Source organism: Pan paniscus, chromosome 3 (genome assembly GCF_029289425.2).
Source record: "Pan paniscus chromosome 3, NHGRI_mPanPan1-v2.0_pri, whole genome shotgun sequence".
Taxonomy (NCBI): domain Eukaryota; kingdom Metazoa; phylum Chordata; class Mammalia; order Primates; family Hominidae; genus Pan; species Pan paniscus.
The window spans coordinates 123815073-123826690 of record NC_073252.2 but is presented as its reverse complement, the minus strand read 5'-3'; positions in this window follow the sequence as shown (position 1 = coordinate 123826690).

Genomic DNA, 11618 nt, shown 5'->3' with positions numbered 1-11618 from the left:
AATTTAACTTTTGATCACTCTTGCTGTGCAACAAATTACCCTCATAACTTGGCATTTTAAAACAATAAAAATGACTCTGAGAATATATTGCATCTGTCACAGAGTAACCACATAAAGAATTATATTTTTTCTTCTAAATGTATCTGAAAAGAAGGAAAGGTATTTTTTCTTGATTCTCCAAAAGAGAACAAGGAAGTCATTTTGATTGTTTGTTTCTGAAGGTCTCAGATACCCTGCACTGAGGGTCACATTTTCAAAGAAAAGTTGTAGCTTTTCAAATTCCAGAGTCTTTTAAAGAGTTGGGCGTAGGCATACACTAAGAAAGTATAGGATAATTCTATACTGAATGTATTAGTCAGGGTTCCACAGAACTAGTGGAATAGCTAGATCTATATAAAGGGGAGTTTATTAAGTATTAACTCACATGGTCACAACGTCCCACAATAGGCCGTCTGCAGGCGGAGGAGCAAGGAGAGCCAGTCTGAGTTTCAAAACCAGAGAACTTGGAGCACGATGTTCAAGAGCAGGAAGCAACCAGCAAGGGAGAAAGATGTAGGCTGGGAGGCTAGGCCAGTCTCTCTTTTCACATTTTCCGCCTGCTTATATTCTAGTCATGCTGGCAGCTGATTTGATTGTGCCCACCCAGATTAAGTGTGGGTCTGCCTTTCCCAGCACACTGACTCAAATGTTTATCTCCTTTGGCAGCACCCTCAAAGACACACCCAGGATCAATATCCTTCAATCCAATCAAGTTGACACTCAATATTAACCATAACACTGAAAAACTCAAGTGCAACAAATATGGTGAGTAACTTTGCAGTACAGGATTAACTCAGGATGGGTGGGTTGTCCATACTTTGGACATTTTTAATAAAAGGTTTGTCCCTTGAAGGGCTCCTGGAAGGTAACCTCTAAGCCTTTAAGACTGTGCTGCCTGATAAGAGTGTCTTTGTTTTACTGAGGTCTTTGGCTGCATTTTATCAGTTTGTCCTTTTTAGGTTCCGGAGGCTGAGTGATTAAGGTCAGCCAAGCAGATATTTAGTCGCGCCTACCTAACAACCCCCAGTAAAATCCCTGGACACTGGCTAGGCACAGTGGCTCACGCCTGTAATCCCAGCACTTTGGGAGGCGGATCACCTGAGGTCCGGAGTTCGAGACCAGCCTCACAACCATGGAGAAACCCCTTCTCTACCAAAAATACAAAAAATTAGCCAAGCATGGTGGTGCATGCCTGTAATTCCAGCTACTTGGGAGACTGAGGTAGGAGAATCTCTTGAACCACGAGGATTAGGTTGCGGTGAACTGAGATCGAGACATTGCACTCCAGCCTGGTCAACAAGAGAGAAACTCCATCTCAAAAAAAAAAAAAAATCCCTGGACACCAAGGTTCAAGTGAGCTTCCCGGAACAACAATACTTTGTAAGCATTATTACACATCATTTTTGGTAGAATTAAGCACTGTCTTTAAGATTCTACCAGGAGAAGACACGTGGAAACTTGTGCCTGGTCCCACTAGGGACTCTGCCCTTAGCCCGCTTACTTCTGCTAATTTTAATTTGCATCGTTTTCTGCTGTAATAAATTATGACTGTAAGTATAATGGTTTTCTGATTCCTGTGAGTCCTTCTAGTGAATCATTAAATCTAAGAGAGGTCTTGAGGATCCTTGATACAGTTATATAGTTAAATCCAACATTTCAGAAGGTGGCGAGGCTCGACTTAATTCAACAGCTAGTTGAATTTAGCAAATCTGAAAGAGTCAAGTTGATGTAGATAATGAGCAATTCAGTGGAGACCATAATAGACTAAAGACCAGAGATACTTACCCTGAATTACTGGACTGTATAAAGTTATAGAAAGCTAGAGAGAGGAAATGTCCTTAAAATAAAACTAAACTGAATTTTTCATCAGCCGGGTAAATAGGAACTCAAAGCTATTATGAAAAAAAACCACATATGGCTTACTGAAAACATAAAACAAATTCAAATTGATTAAGACTGGCTACTCAATATTACTATTTGACCTATTGTTCATGTAAATATTCAAGACCTGATTGAGCATATCATTAATATTTTGCTAAATATGCAAGGCTAAATTTAAGACAATTTAGCTGTATATCTCAAGTCATATGGTTCAACATAGTAATTTTATTTTCAGGAATGACTTCAAAGATAATAATTTAAAATTGGGAAAATCCAGGTATAAAAACATATTCTCACAGCATTGTAGAAAATATTCAAAATTAAAGTACATTAAATGTTAGATTGGTTGTGATTAAGTATATAATAACACATTTTTTCATTTAATATTATTCAGCCATGTTTGTATATAAACATGTTAATTTAAAAAGCAGAATATGCAATTATATGTCTATTTCATAATTTTTAACATTTTAAATTTTTAGAGTACTTTAAAATGTTGAAGCTATGCAAGAAATAGACTTGATAGAATTGTTTGCAGCAATTAAATTATTTAAATTAATTTGAGATAGGACAATAATAGGGGAAGCAAAAAGCACATATTTCTTAGACATCTATCTAAGCCTTGCAGTTCCTTGTAAATAGAGTATTAACACACACACACACACACACATTCAAAACACTAAAAAAAACCACTCAACAACAGAGTGTCACAGATATTCCTGCAAGAGAGGGAGAAAGTCACTTGTCAGTGAGAAAGATGATTCACTCCCACTTAGTGCAGTACGAGAACGGGTAGGACTGGAGCCCAGGAGCAAAGAGCATTGCCATTTTTTCCTTCCTTGGCATGACTCTATCTTAATGTGTTCTGTATGTAGTGATTGAATAACAATAGTTGCTTTTCTCAAACTATCCTGTCTTAATCATTAAATAGCATTCAGACTTAATGAAAACATTTGTCCAGAAGACAGAGTAACATAAACAATTTATCATCATTTCCACTGGTCAAACATAAACGTTTTCTGAATTAGATATGGAGTTCTGCCGTGAAAAGCACTATATGGCAAAGGCTCTGTAGTTTTAAGGCTGAATAATTTGTTTTGTGGCACAGTAGAAATATTTACTTTGGATGGAGAGTAGTGTTCAGGAAAAGAAAAAAATGCTGACCAAGGGGAATAAGTGCTGGTTTCAGAAACTGGATGTTAGCAGCATTTTCTAGCCCTATATCTTTATTAGGAAGTATTATCTTACACTGTTTTCTTTGTTTTAGGGTTTTATTTATTCTTTTGGGAAAATAACTCTGAAAATATGGAAGCATAAATATAAAAAGCATGAAATCAAACCCTCCCAATGTCCACTTTCCAACCATCTGTCTTAGTTTGGTGATTATTCTTCCAGGTGTATTTCTTACTGATATGCAGAAATATATTTAGCTATTATTATTTATAGAAAAATAGAACAGTCTTGTAAAAATTATTCATCTTTTTTGCCTTACAAATTAAACATATAATGCACATCTTTCTTTAGCATTCAATATATTTCTCCTCTTTCTTTTTCATGGCTGCACTGTATTCACTTTTACAGGTCTATCATTTTATAGCTGTTCTTTTATTGATAGAAAAGTAAGTCATGTTCATTGCTGTACTCTTACTAGCAGTGCTCCTGCAAACATCTGTATCATCAAATAATTTCTGTAAAACAGCTTCCTGTGCAAAATTAAAACTTAATGTACACTGATAAATTTTTCCCAGGAAAGATTGTTAGCAAATATTACATTCACCAAGAGCATGCAAGTGCCGTTCCCTTCATCTCTGCACAGAATGTTAAAAAATGTTAAATCGCTTGCCATTCTGATGGATGAAAATAATATCAATGTAACATATTAATTGGAAATTCTGTATTGCTGGAACAGAAGTGTGTCAAAGATGCAGTGGTATCTAGATGATATTTAATTTTAACCACTCGGATGTATAATAGATAGATATTGTCTATATATGTATCGATACTTACATTTTACCAATAAGTGTGTGTGTGAAATTAGCTGTGTTTTAAAATATGATAACACAAAATATTGGTATGTAGATTGTGTCAGTCTGATGATATGAAGTTATAATAAGCTGATATAACAATGAAAAGTGTTTTTAATTTGAGCTGCTTCAATTTAAACTATAATTTGAACTATTTAGCAGATTAACTTGGTCATAGTGCTTATCTATGACTGAAGATGGTTTAAGGGACAGACATAAGGCTGAAATACTGCAGTTCAGCTTAGCATCATTACATCATGTAGTCCAGACATGCAAAAATACAATGGGACTTAAGTAGCAATGGGACTTAAGTGAAGTCTGCAATAACTTGTTTTTCAACTAAGTTCAGTTATTGTTTTCCTAAATCTTGAATTGTTTGGCTTCAACTTAACCAATAACCCGTCTTTCAAGCCAATATTATGTTCTGGCAGACATCAAAATCTGTGAATGGAATGGTAAACAAAGTTTAAATATGTATTTATTTACCAAGCATTTTATTTTTTTGCCCTAATCCATATTTTATTCCAAACCAGGATAATAACGTGAGCAATATTTCAAAATTCCCATCTGCAGAAGTTTCTAACAAAAATCAAATCTTTTGTTCAAATTTATTTGTACTTGGAAAATAGGCCTGTGTTTAAGAAAAAAAATGCAGTTAAAATGATTATTGAAATTGTGGGAAATGATTTTGCATAACAAATAGAGACTAAGAAAGCAAGATTTTAATGATTTAAGTGCAAAATAATCAGAAACAGATGCATTATATAGTCCATTAAACTCTTTATTTTGTTTTTTAAAATCAAGAGAGCAGTATTCAGCAAAATATGTTTTAGATTCTAGTGAATGTTAAAAAATATAGGACCCTTTTTAAAATTTATCTTAAAGCAACTTACAAGCAGAAGTAATCTTCATGAAGTTTTATTTTTCTTGCTCCTTCTTTCCTTCCTTCTTTCCTTCCTTCCTTCCTTCCCTCCCTCCCTCCCTTCGTTCCTTCCTTCCTTCCTTCCTTCCTTCCTCCCTTCCTTTCTTCCTTTTTTACTCCCTTCCTTTCTTCACAGATATTACCACCTACCCTATTATTTGGTGAACTGGAGCTTCCCCACACACACATTTACAAAATAATTTTGGAGTGTACACTTTCTGGGAAACTAGCCCCAAGCAGTTTTATTTAAGAAATGTATCAGTAATGATTAGCCTAAATAGCCTGGATCATCAAAAATAAGTAATATGAAAATATTATATTTTTTATAAATGTCTTAAAACTACAGTTTCTAGTTTATATTTCCTGTCTTGCTAAAAACATAGTTTTAACCCATATTACTATTATTTTTAATTATTCACCAAGACTTTCTTTTTTCTGAACTCTTGTTCTGTTCATTTTATTCTTTGAGGTTTTGCGTTGATTGTGAAAAACTCCATATTAATCTTCTCATTTTTAAATAATGTTTTTCATAGCTCTGGGTTTAATGAAGCAGTAGAAAAAGGACATATTAGGGAGCAATACATAAATTGTTCCTTTGCGTATATCCTCACTCCTCTAACTATTTAAGATAATAGTAAGTCTAGGGTATTCATTAAGCTATAAATATTACAGGTTGCTGATAGGGAATGAAGCCACCTAAAAGCAAATCTTTCAAACTATGCTTTATTTTATTAATAATAATATAATAATTGTAATAATATAAAAATTACATATAGGGAACTAGAAGTATGTGATCATTTATATATATATACATTTTTGCTTTTTTAAATTATACTTTAAGTTTTAGGGTACATGTGCACAACGTGCAGGTTAGTTAAATATGTATACATGTGCCATGTTGGTGTGCTACACCCATTAACTCATCATTTAACATTAGGTATATCTCCTAGTGCTATCCCTCCCCCCTCCCCCGACCCCACAACAGGCCCTGGTGTGTGATGTTCCCCTTCCTGTGTCCATGTGTTCTCATCATTCAATTCCCACCTATGAGTGAGAACATGCGGTGTTTGGTTTTTTGTCCTTGTGATAGTTTGCTGAGAATGACGGTTTCCAGCTTCATCCATGTCCCTACAAAGGACATGAACTCATCATTTTTTATGGCTGCATAGTATTCCACGGTGTATATGTGCCACGTTTTCTTGATCCAGCCTATCATTGTTGGACATTTGGGTTGGTTCCAAGTCTTTGCTATTGTGAATAGTGCCGCAATAAACATACATGTGCATGTGTCTTTATAGCAGCATGATTTATAGTCCTTTGGGTGTATACCCAGTAATGGGATTGCTGGGTCAAATGGTATTTCTAGTTCTACATCCCTGAGGAATCACCACACTGACTTCCACAATGGTGGAACTAGTTTACAGACCCACCAACAGTGTAAAACTGTTCCTATTTCTCCACATCCTCTCCAGCATCTGTTGTTTCCTGAATTTTAATGATCGCCATTGTAACTGGTGTGAGATGGTATCTCATTGTGGTTTTGATTTGCATTTCCCTGATGGCCAGTGATGATGAGCATTTTTTCATGTATCTTTTGGCTGCATAAATGTCTTCTTTTGAGAAGTGTCTGTTCATATCCTTCACCCACTTTTTGATGGGGTTGTTTGTTTTTTTCTTGTAAATTTGTTTGAGTTCATTGTAGATTCTGGATATTAGCCCTTTGTCAGATGAGTAGATTGCAAAAATTTTCTCCCATTCTGTAGGTTGCCTCTTCACTCTGATGGTAGTTTCTTTTGCTGTGCAAAAGCTCTTTAGTTTAATTAGATCCCATTTGTCAATTTTGTCTTTTGTTGCCATTGCTTTTTGTGTTTTAGACATGAAGTCCTTGCCCATGCATATGTCCTGAATGGTATTGCCTAAGTTTTCTTCTAGGGTTTTTATGGTTTCAGGTCTAACATTTAAGTCTTTAATCCAACTTGAATTAATTTTTGTATAAGATGTAAGGAAGGGATCCAATTTCAGCTTTCTACATATAGCTAGCCAGTTTTCCCAGCACCATTTATTAAATAGGGAATCATTTCCCCATTTCTTGTTTTTGTCAGGTTTGTCAAAGATCAGATGGTTGTAGATATGTGGCATTATTTCTGAGGGCTCTGTTCTGTTCCATTGGTCTGTATCTCTCTTTTAGTACCATGCTGTTTTGGTTACTGTAAGCCTTGTAGTATAGTTTGAAGTCAGGTAGCGTGATGCCTCCAGTTTGTTCTTTTGGCTTAGGATTGACTTGGTAATGTGGGCTATTTTTTGATTCCATATGAACTTTAAAGTAGTTTTTTCCAATTCTGTGAAGAAAGTCATTGGTAGCTTGATGGGGATGGCATTGAATCTATAAATTACCTTGGGCAGTATGGCCATTTTCACGATATTGATTCTTCCTACCCATGAGCATGGAATGTTCTTCCATTTGTTTGTATCCTCTTTTATTTCATTGAGCAGTGGTTTGTAGTTCTCCTTGAAGAGGTCCTTCACATCCCTTGTAAGTTGGATTCCTAGGTATTTTATTCTCTTTGAAGCAATTGTGAATGGGAGTTCACTCATGATTTTGCTCTCTGTTTGTCTGTTACTGGTGTATAAGAATGCTTGTGATTTCTGTACATTGATTTTGTATCCTGAGACTTTGCTGAAGTTGCCTATCAGCTTAAGGAGATTTTGGGCTGAGATGATGGGGTTTTCTAGATATACAATCATGGCATCTGCAAATAAGGACAATTTAACTTCCTCTTTTCCTAATTGAATACCCTTTATTTCCTTCTCCTGCCTGATTGCCCTGACCAGAACTTCCAACAATATGTTGAATAGGAGTGGTGAGAGAGGGCATCCCTGTCTTGTGCCAGTTTTCAAAGGGAATGCTTCCAGTTTTTCCCCATTCAGTATGATATTGGCTGTGGGTTTGTCATAAATAGATCCTATTATTTTGAGATACGTCCCATCAATACCTAATTTATTGAGAGTTTTTAGCATGAAGGGTTGTTGAATTTTGTCAAAGGCCTTTTCTTCATCTATTGAGATAATCATGTGGTTTTTGTCTTTGGTTCTGTTTATATGCTGGATTACATTTATTGATTTGCATATGTTGAACCAGCCTTGCATCCCAGGGATGAAGCCCACTTGATCATGGTGGATAAGCTTTTTGATGTGCTGCTGGATTCAGTTTGCCAGTATTTTATTGAGGATTTTTGCATCGATGTTCATCAGGGATATTGGTCTAAAATTCTCTTTTTTTGTTGTGTCTCTGCCAGGCTTTGGTATCGGGATGATGCTGGCCTCAGAAAATGAGTTAGGGAGGATTCCCTCTTTTTCTATTGATTGGAATAGTTTCAGAAGGAATAGTACCAGCTCCTCCTTGTACCTCTGGTAGAATTCGGCTGTGAATCCATCTGGTCCTGGACTTTTTTTGGTTGGTAAGCTATTAATTATTGCCTCAATTTCAGATCCTGTTATCGTTCTATTCAGAGATTCAAATTCTTCCTGGTTTAGTCTTGGGAGGGTGTATGTGTCGAAGAATTTACCCATTTTTTCTAGATTTTCTAGTTTATTTGCATAGAGGTGTTTATAGTATTCTCTGATTGTAGTTTGTATTTCTGTGGGATCGGTGGTGATATCCCCTTTATCATTTTTTATTGCGTCTATTTGATTCTTGTCTCTTTTCTTCCCTATTAGTCTTGCTAGTGGGCCATCAATTTTGTTGGTATTTTCAAAAAAGCAGCTCCTGGATTCATTGATTTTTTGAAGGCTTTTTTCTGTCTCTATTTCCTTCGGTTCTGCTCTGATCTTAGTTATTTCTTGCCTTCTGCTAGCTTTTGAATGTGTTTGCTCTTGCTTCTCTAGTTCTTTTAATTGTGATGTTAGGGCTTCAATTTTAGATCTTCCCTGCTTTCTCTTGTGGGCATTTACTGCTATAAATTTCCCTCTACACACTGCTTTGAATGTGTCCCAGAGATTCTGGTATGTTGTGTCTTTGTTCTCATTGGTTTCAAAGAACACCTTTATTTCTGCCTTCATTTTGTTATGTACCCAGTAGTCATTCAGGAGCAGGTTGTTCGGTTTCCATGTATTTGAGCAGTTTTGAGTGAGTTTCTTAATCCTGAGTTCTAGTTTGATTGCACTGTGGTCTGAGAGACAGTTTGTTATAATTTCTGTTCTTTTACATTTGCTGAAGAGTGCTTTACTTCCAACTATGTGGTCAGTTTTGGAATAGGTGTGGTGAGGTGCTGAGAAGAATGTATATTCTGTTGATTTGGGGTGGAGAGTTCTGTAGATGTCTATTAGGTCCACTTGGTGCAGAGATGAGTTCAATTCTTGGATATCCTTGTTAACTTTCTGTCTCGTTGATCTGTCTAATGTTGACAGTGGTGTGTTAAAGTCTCCCATTATTATTGTGTGGGAGTCTAAGTTTCTTTGTAGGTCTCTAAGGACTTGCTTTATGAATCTGGGTGCTCCTGTGTTGGGTGCGTATATATTTAGGATAGTTAGCTCTTCTTGTTGAATTGATCCCTTTACCATTATGTAATGGCCTTCTTTGTCTCTTTTGATCTTTATTGGTTTAACGTCTGTTTTATCAGAGACTAGGATTGCAACCCCTGCCTTTTTTCGTTTTCCATTTGCTTGGTGGATCTTCCTCCATCCCTTTATTTTGAGCCTATGTGTCTCTCTGAACGTGAGATGGGTTTCCTGAATACAGCACACTGATGGGTCTTGACTCTTTATCCAGTTTGCCAGTCTGTGTCTTTTAATTGGAGCGTTTAGCCCATTTATATTTAAGGTTAATATTGTTATGTGTGAATTTGATCCTGTCATTAAGATTAAGATGTTAGCGGGTTATTTTGCTCGTTAGTTGATGCAGTTTGTTCCTAGCCTTGATGGTCTTTACAATTTGGCATGTTTTTGCAGTGGCTGGTACCGGTTGTTCCTTTCCATGTTTAGTGCTTCCTTCAGGAGCTCTTTTAGGCCAGGCCTGGCAGTGACAAAATCTCTCAGCATTTGCTTGTCTGTAAAGGATTTTATTTCTCCTTCACTTATGGAGCTTAGTTTGGCTGGATATGAAATTCTGGGTTGAAAATTATTTTCTTTAAGAGTGTTGAATATTGGCCCCTACTCTCTTCTGGCTTGTAGAGTTTCTGCTGAGAGATCAGCTGTTAGTCTGATGGGCTTCCCTTTGTTGGTAACCTGACCTTTCTCTCTGGCTGCCCTTAACATTTTTTCCTTCATTTCAACTTTGGTGAATCTGACAATTATGTGTCTTGGAATTGCTCTTCTCGAGGAGTATCTTTGTGGTGTTCTCTGTATTTCCTGAATTTGAATGTTGGCCTGCCTTTTCAGGTTGGGGAAGTTCTTCTGGATAATATCCTGCAGAGTGTTTTCCAAGTTGGTTCCATTCTCCCTGTCACTTTCAGGTACACCAATCAGACGTAGATTTGGTCTTTTCACATAGTCCCATATTTCTTTCTTTTTTTTTTTTTTTTTTGAGACGGAATCTTGCTCTGTCACTCACCTAGGCTGGAGTGCAGTGGCGTGATCTCGGCTCATGGCAAGCTCCGCCTCCCGGGTTCAGGCCATTCTCCTGCCTCAGCCTCCCGAGTTGCTGGGACTACAGGTGCCCGCCACCACGCCCAGCTACTTTTTTGTATTTTTAGTAGAGACGGGAAGTCCCATATTTCTTGGAGGCTTTGGTTCATTTCTTTTTATTCTTTTTTCTCTAAACTTCTCTTCTTGCTTCATTTCATTCATTTGATCTTCCATCACTGATACCCTTTCTTCCAGTTGATGGAATCGGCTACTGAGGCTTGTGCATTCGTCACGTAGTTCTCATGCCTTGGTTTTCAGCTCCATCAGGTCCTTTAAGGACTTCTCTGCATTGGTTATTCTAGTTAGCCATTCGTCTAATTTTTTTTCAAGGTTTTTAGCTTCTTTGCCATGGGTTCGAACTTCCTCCCTTAGCTCAGAGTAGTTTGATCATCTGAAGCCTTCTTCTCTCAACTTGTCAAAGTCATTCTCCATCCAGCTTTATTCAGTTGCTGGTGAGGCGCTGCATTCCTTTGGAGGAGGAGAGGCGCTCTGATTTTTAGAGTTTCCAGTTTTTCTGCTCTGTTTTTTCCCCATCTTCATGGTTTTATCTACCTTTGGTCTTTGATGATGGTGACATACAGATGGGGTTTTGGTGTGGATGTCCTTTCTGTTTGTTAGTTTTCCTTCTAACAGTCAGGACCCTCAGCTGCAGGTGTGTTGGAGTTTGCTGGAGGTCCAGTCCAGACCCTGTTTGCCTGGGTATCAGCAGCGGAGGCTGCAGAACAGTGGATATTGGTGAGCAGCAATTGTTGCTGCCTGATCATTCCTCTGGAAGTTTTGTCTCAGAGGAGTACCCGGCTGTGTGAGGTGTCAGTCTGTCCCTACAGGGCGGTGCCTCCCAGTTAGGCTACTCGGGGGTCAGGGACCCACTTGAGGAGGCAGTCTGTCAGTTCTCAGATCTCCAGCTGCGTGCTGGGAGAACCACTACCCTCTTCAAAGCTGTCAGACAGGGACATTTAAGTCTGCAGAGGATTTTGCTGCCTTTTGTTTGGCTATTCCCTGCCCATAGAGGTGGAGTCTACAGAGGCAGGCACACCTCCTTGAGCTGTGGTGGGCTCCACCCAGTTCGAGCTTCCTGGCTGCTTTGTTTACCTGCTCAAGCCTCGGCAATGGCAGGCGCCCCTCCCCCA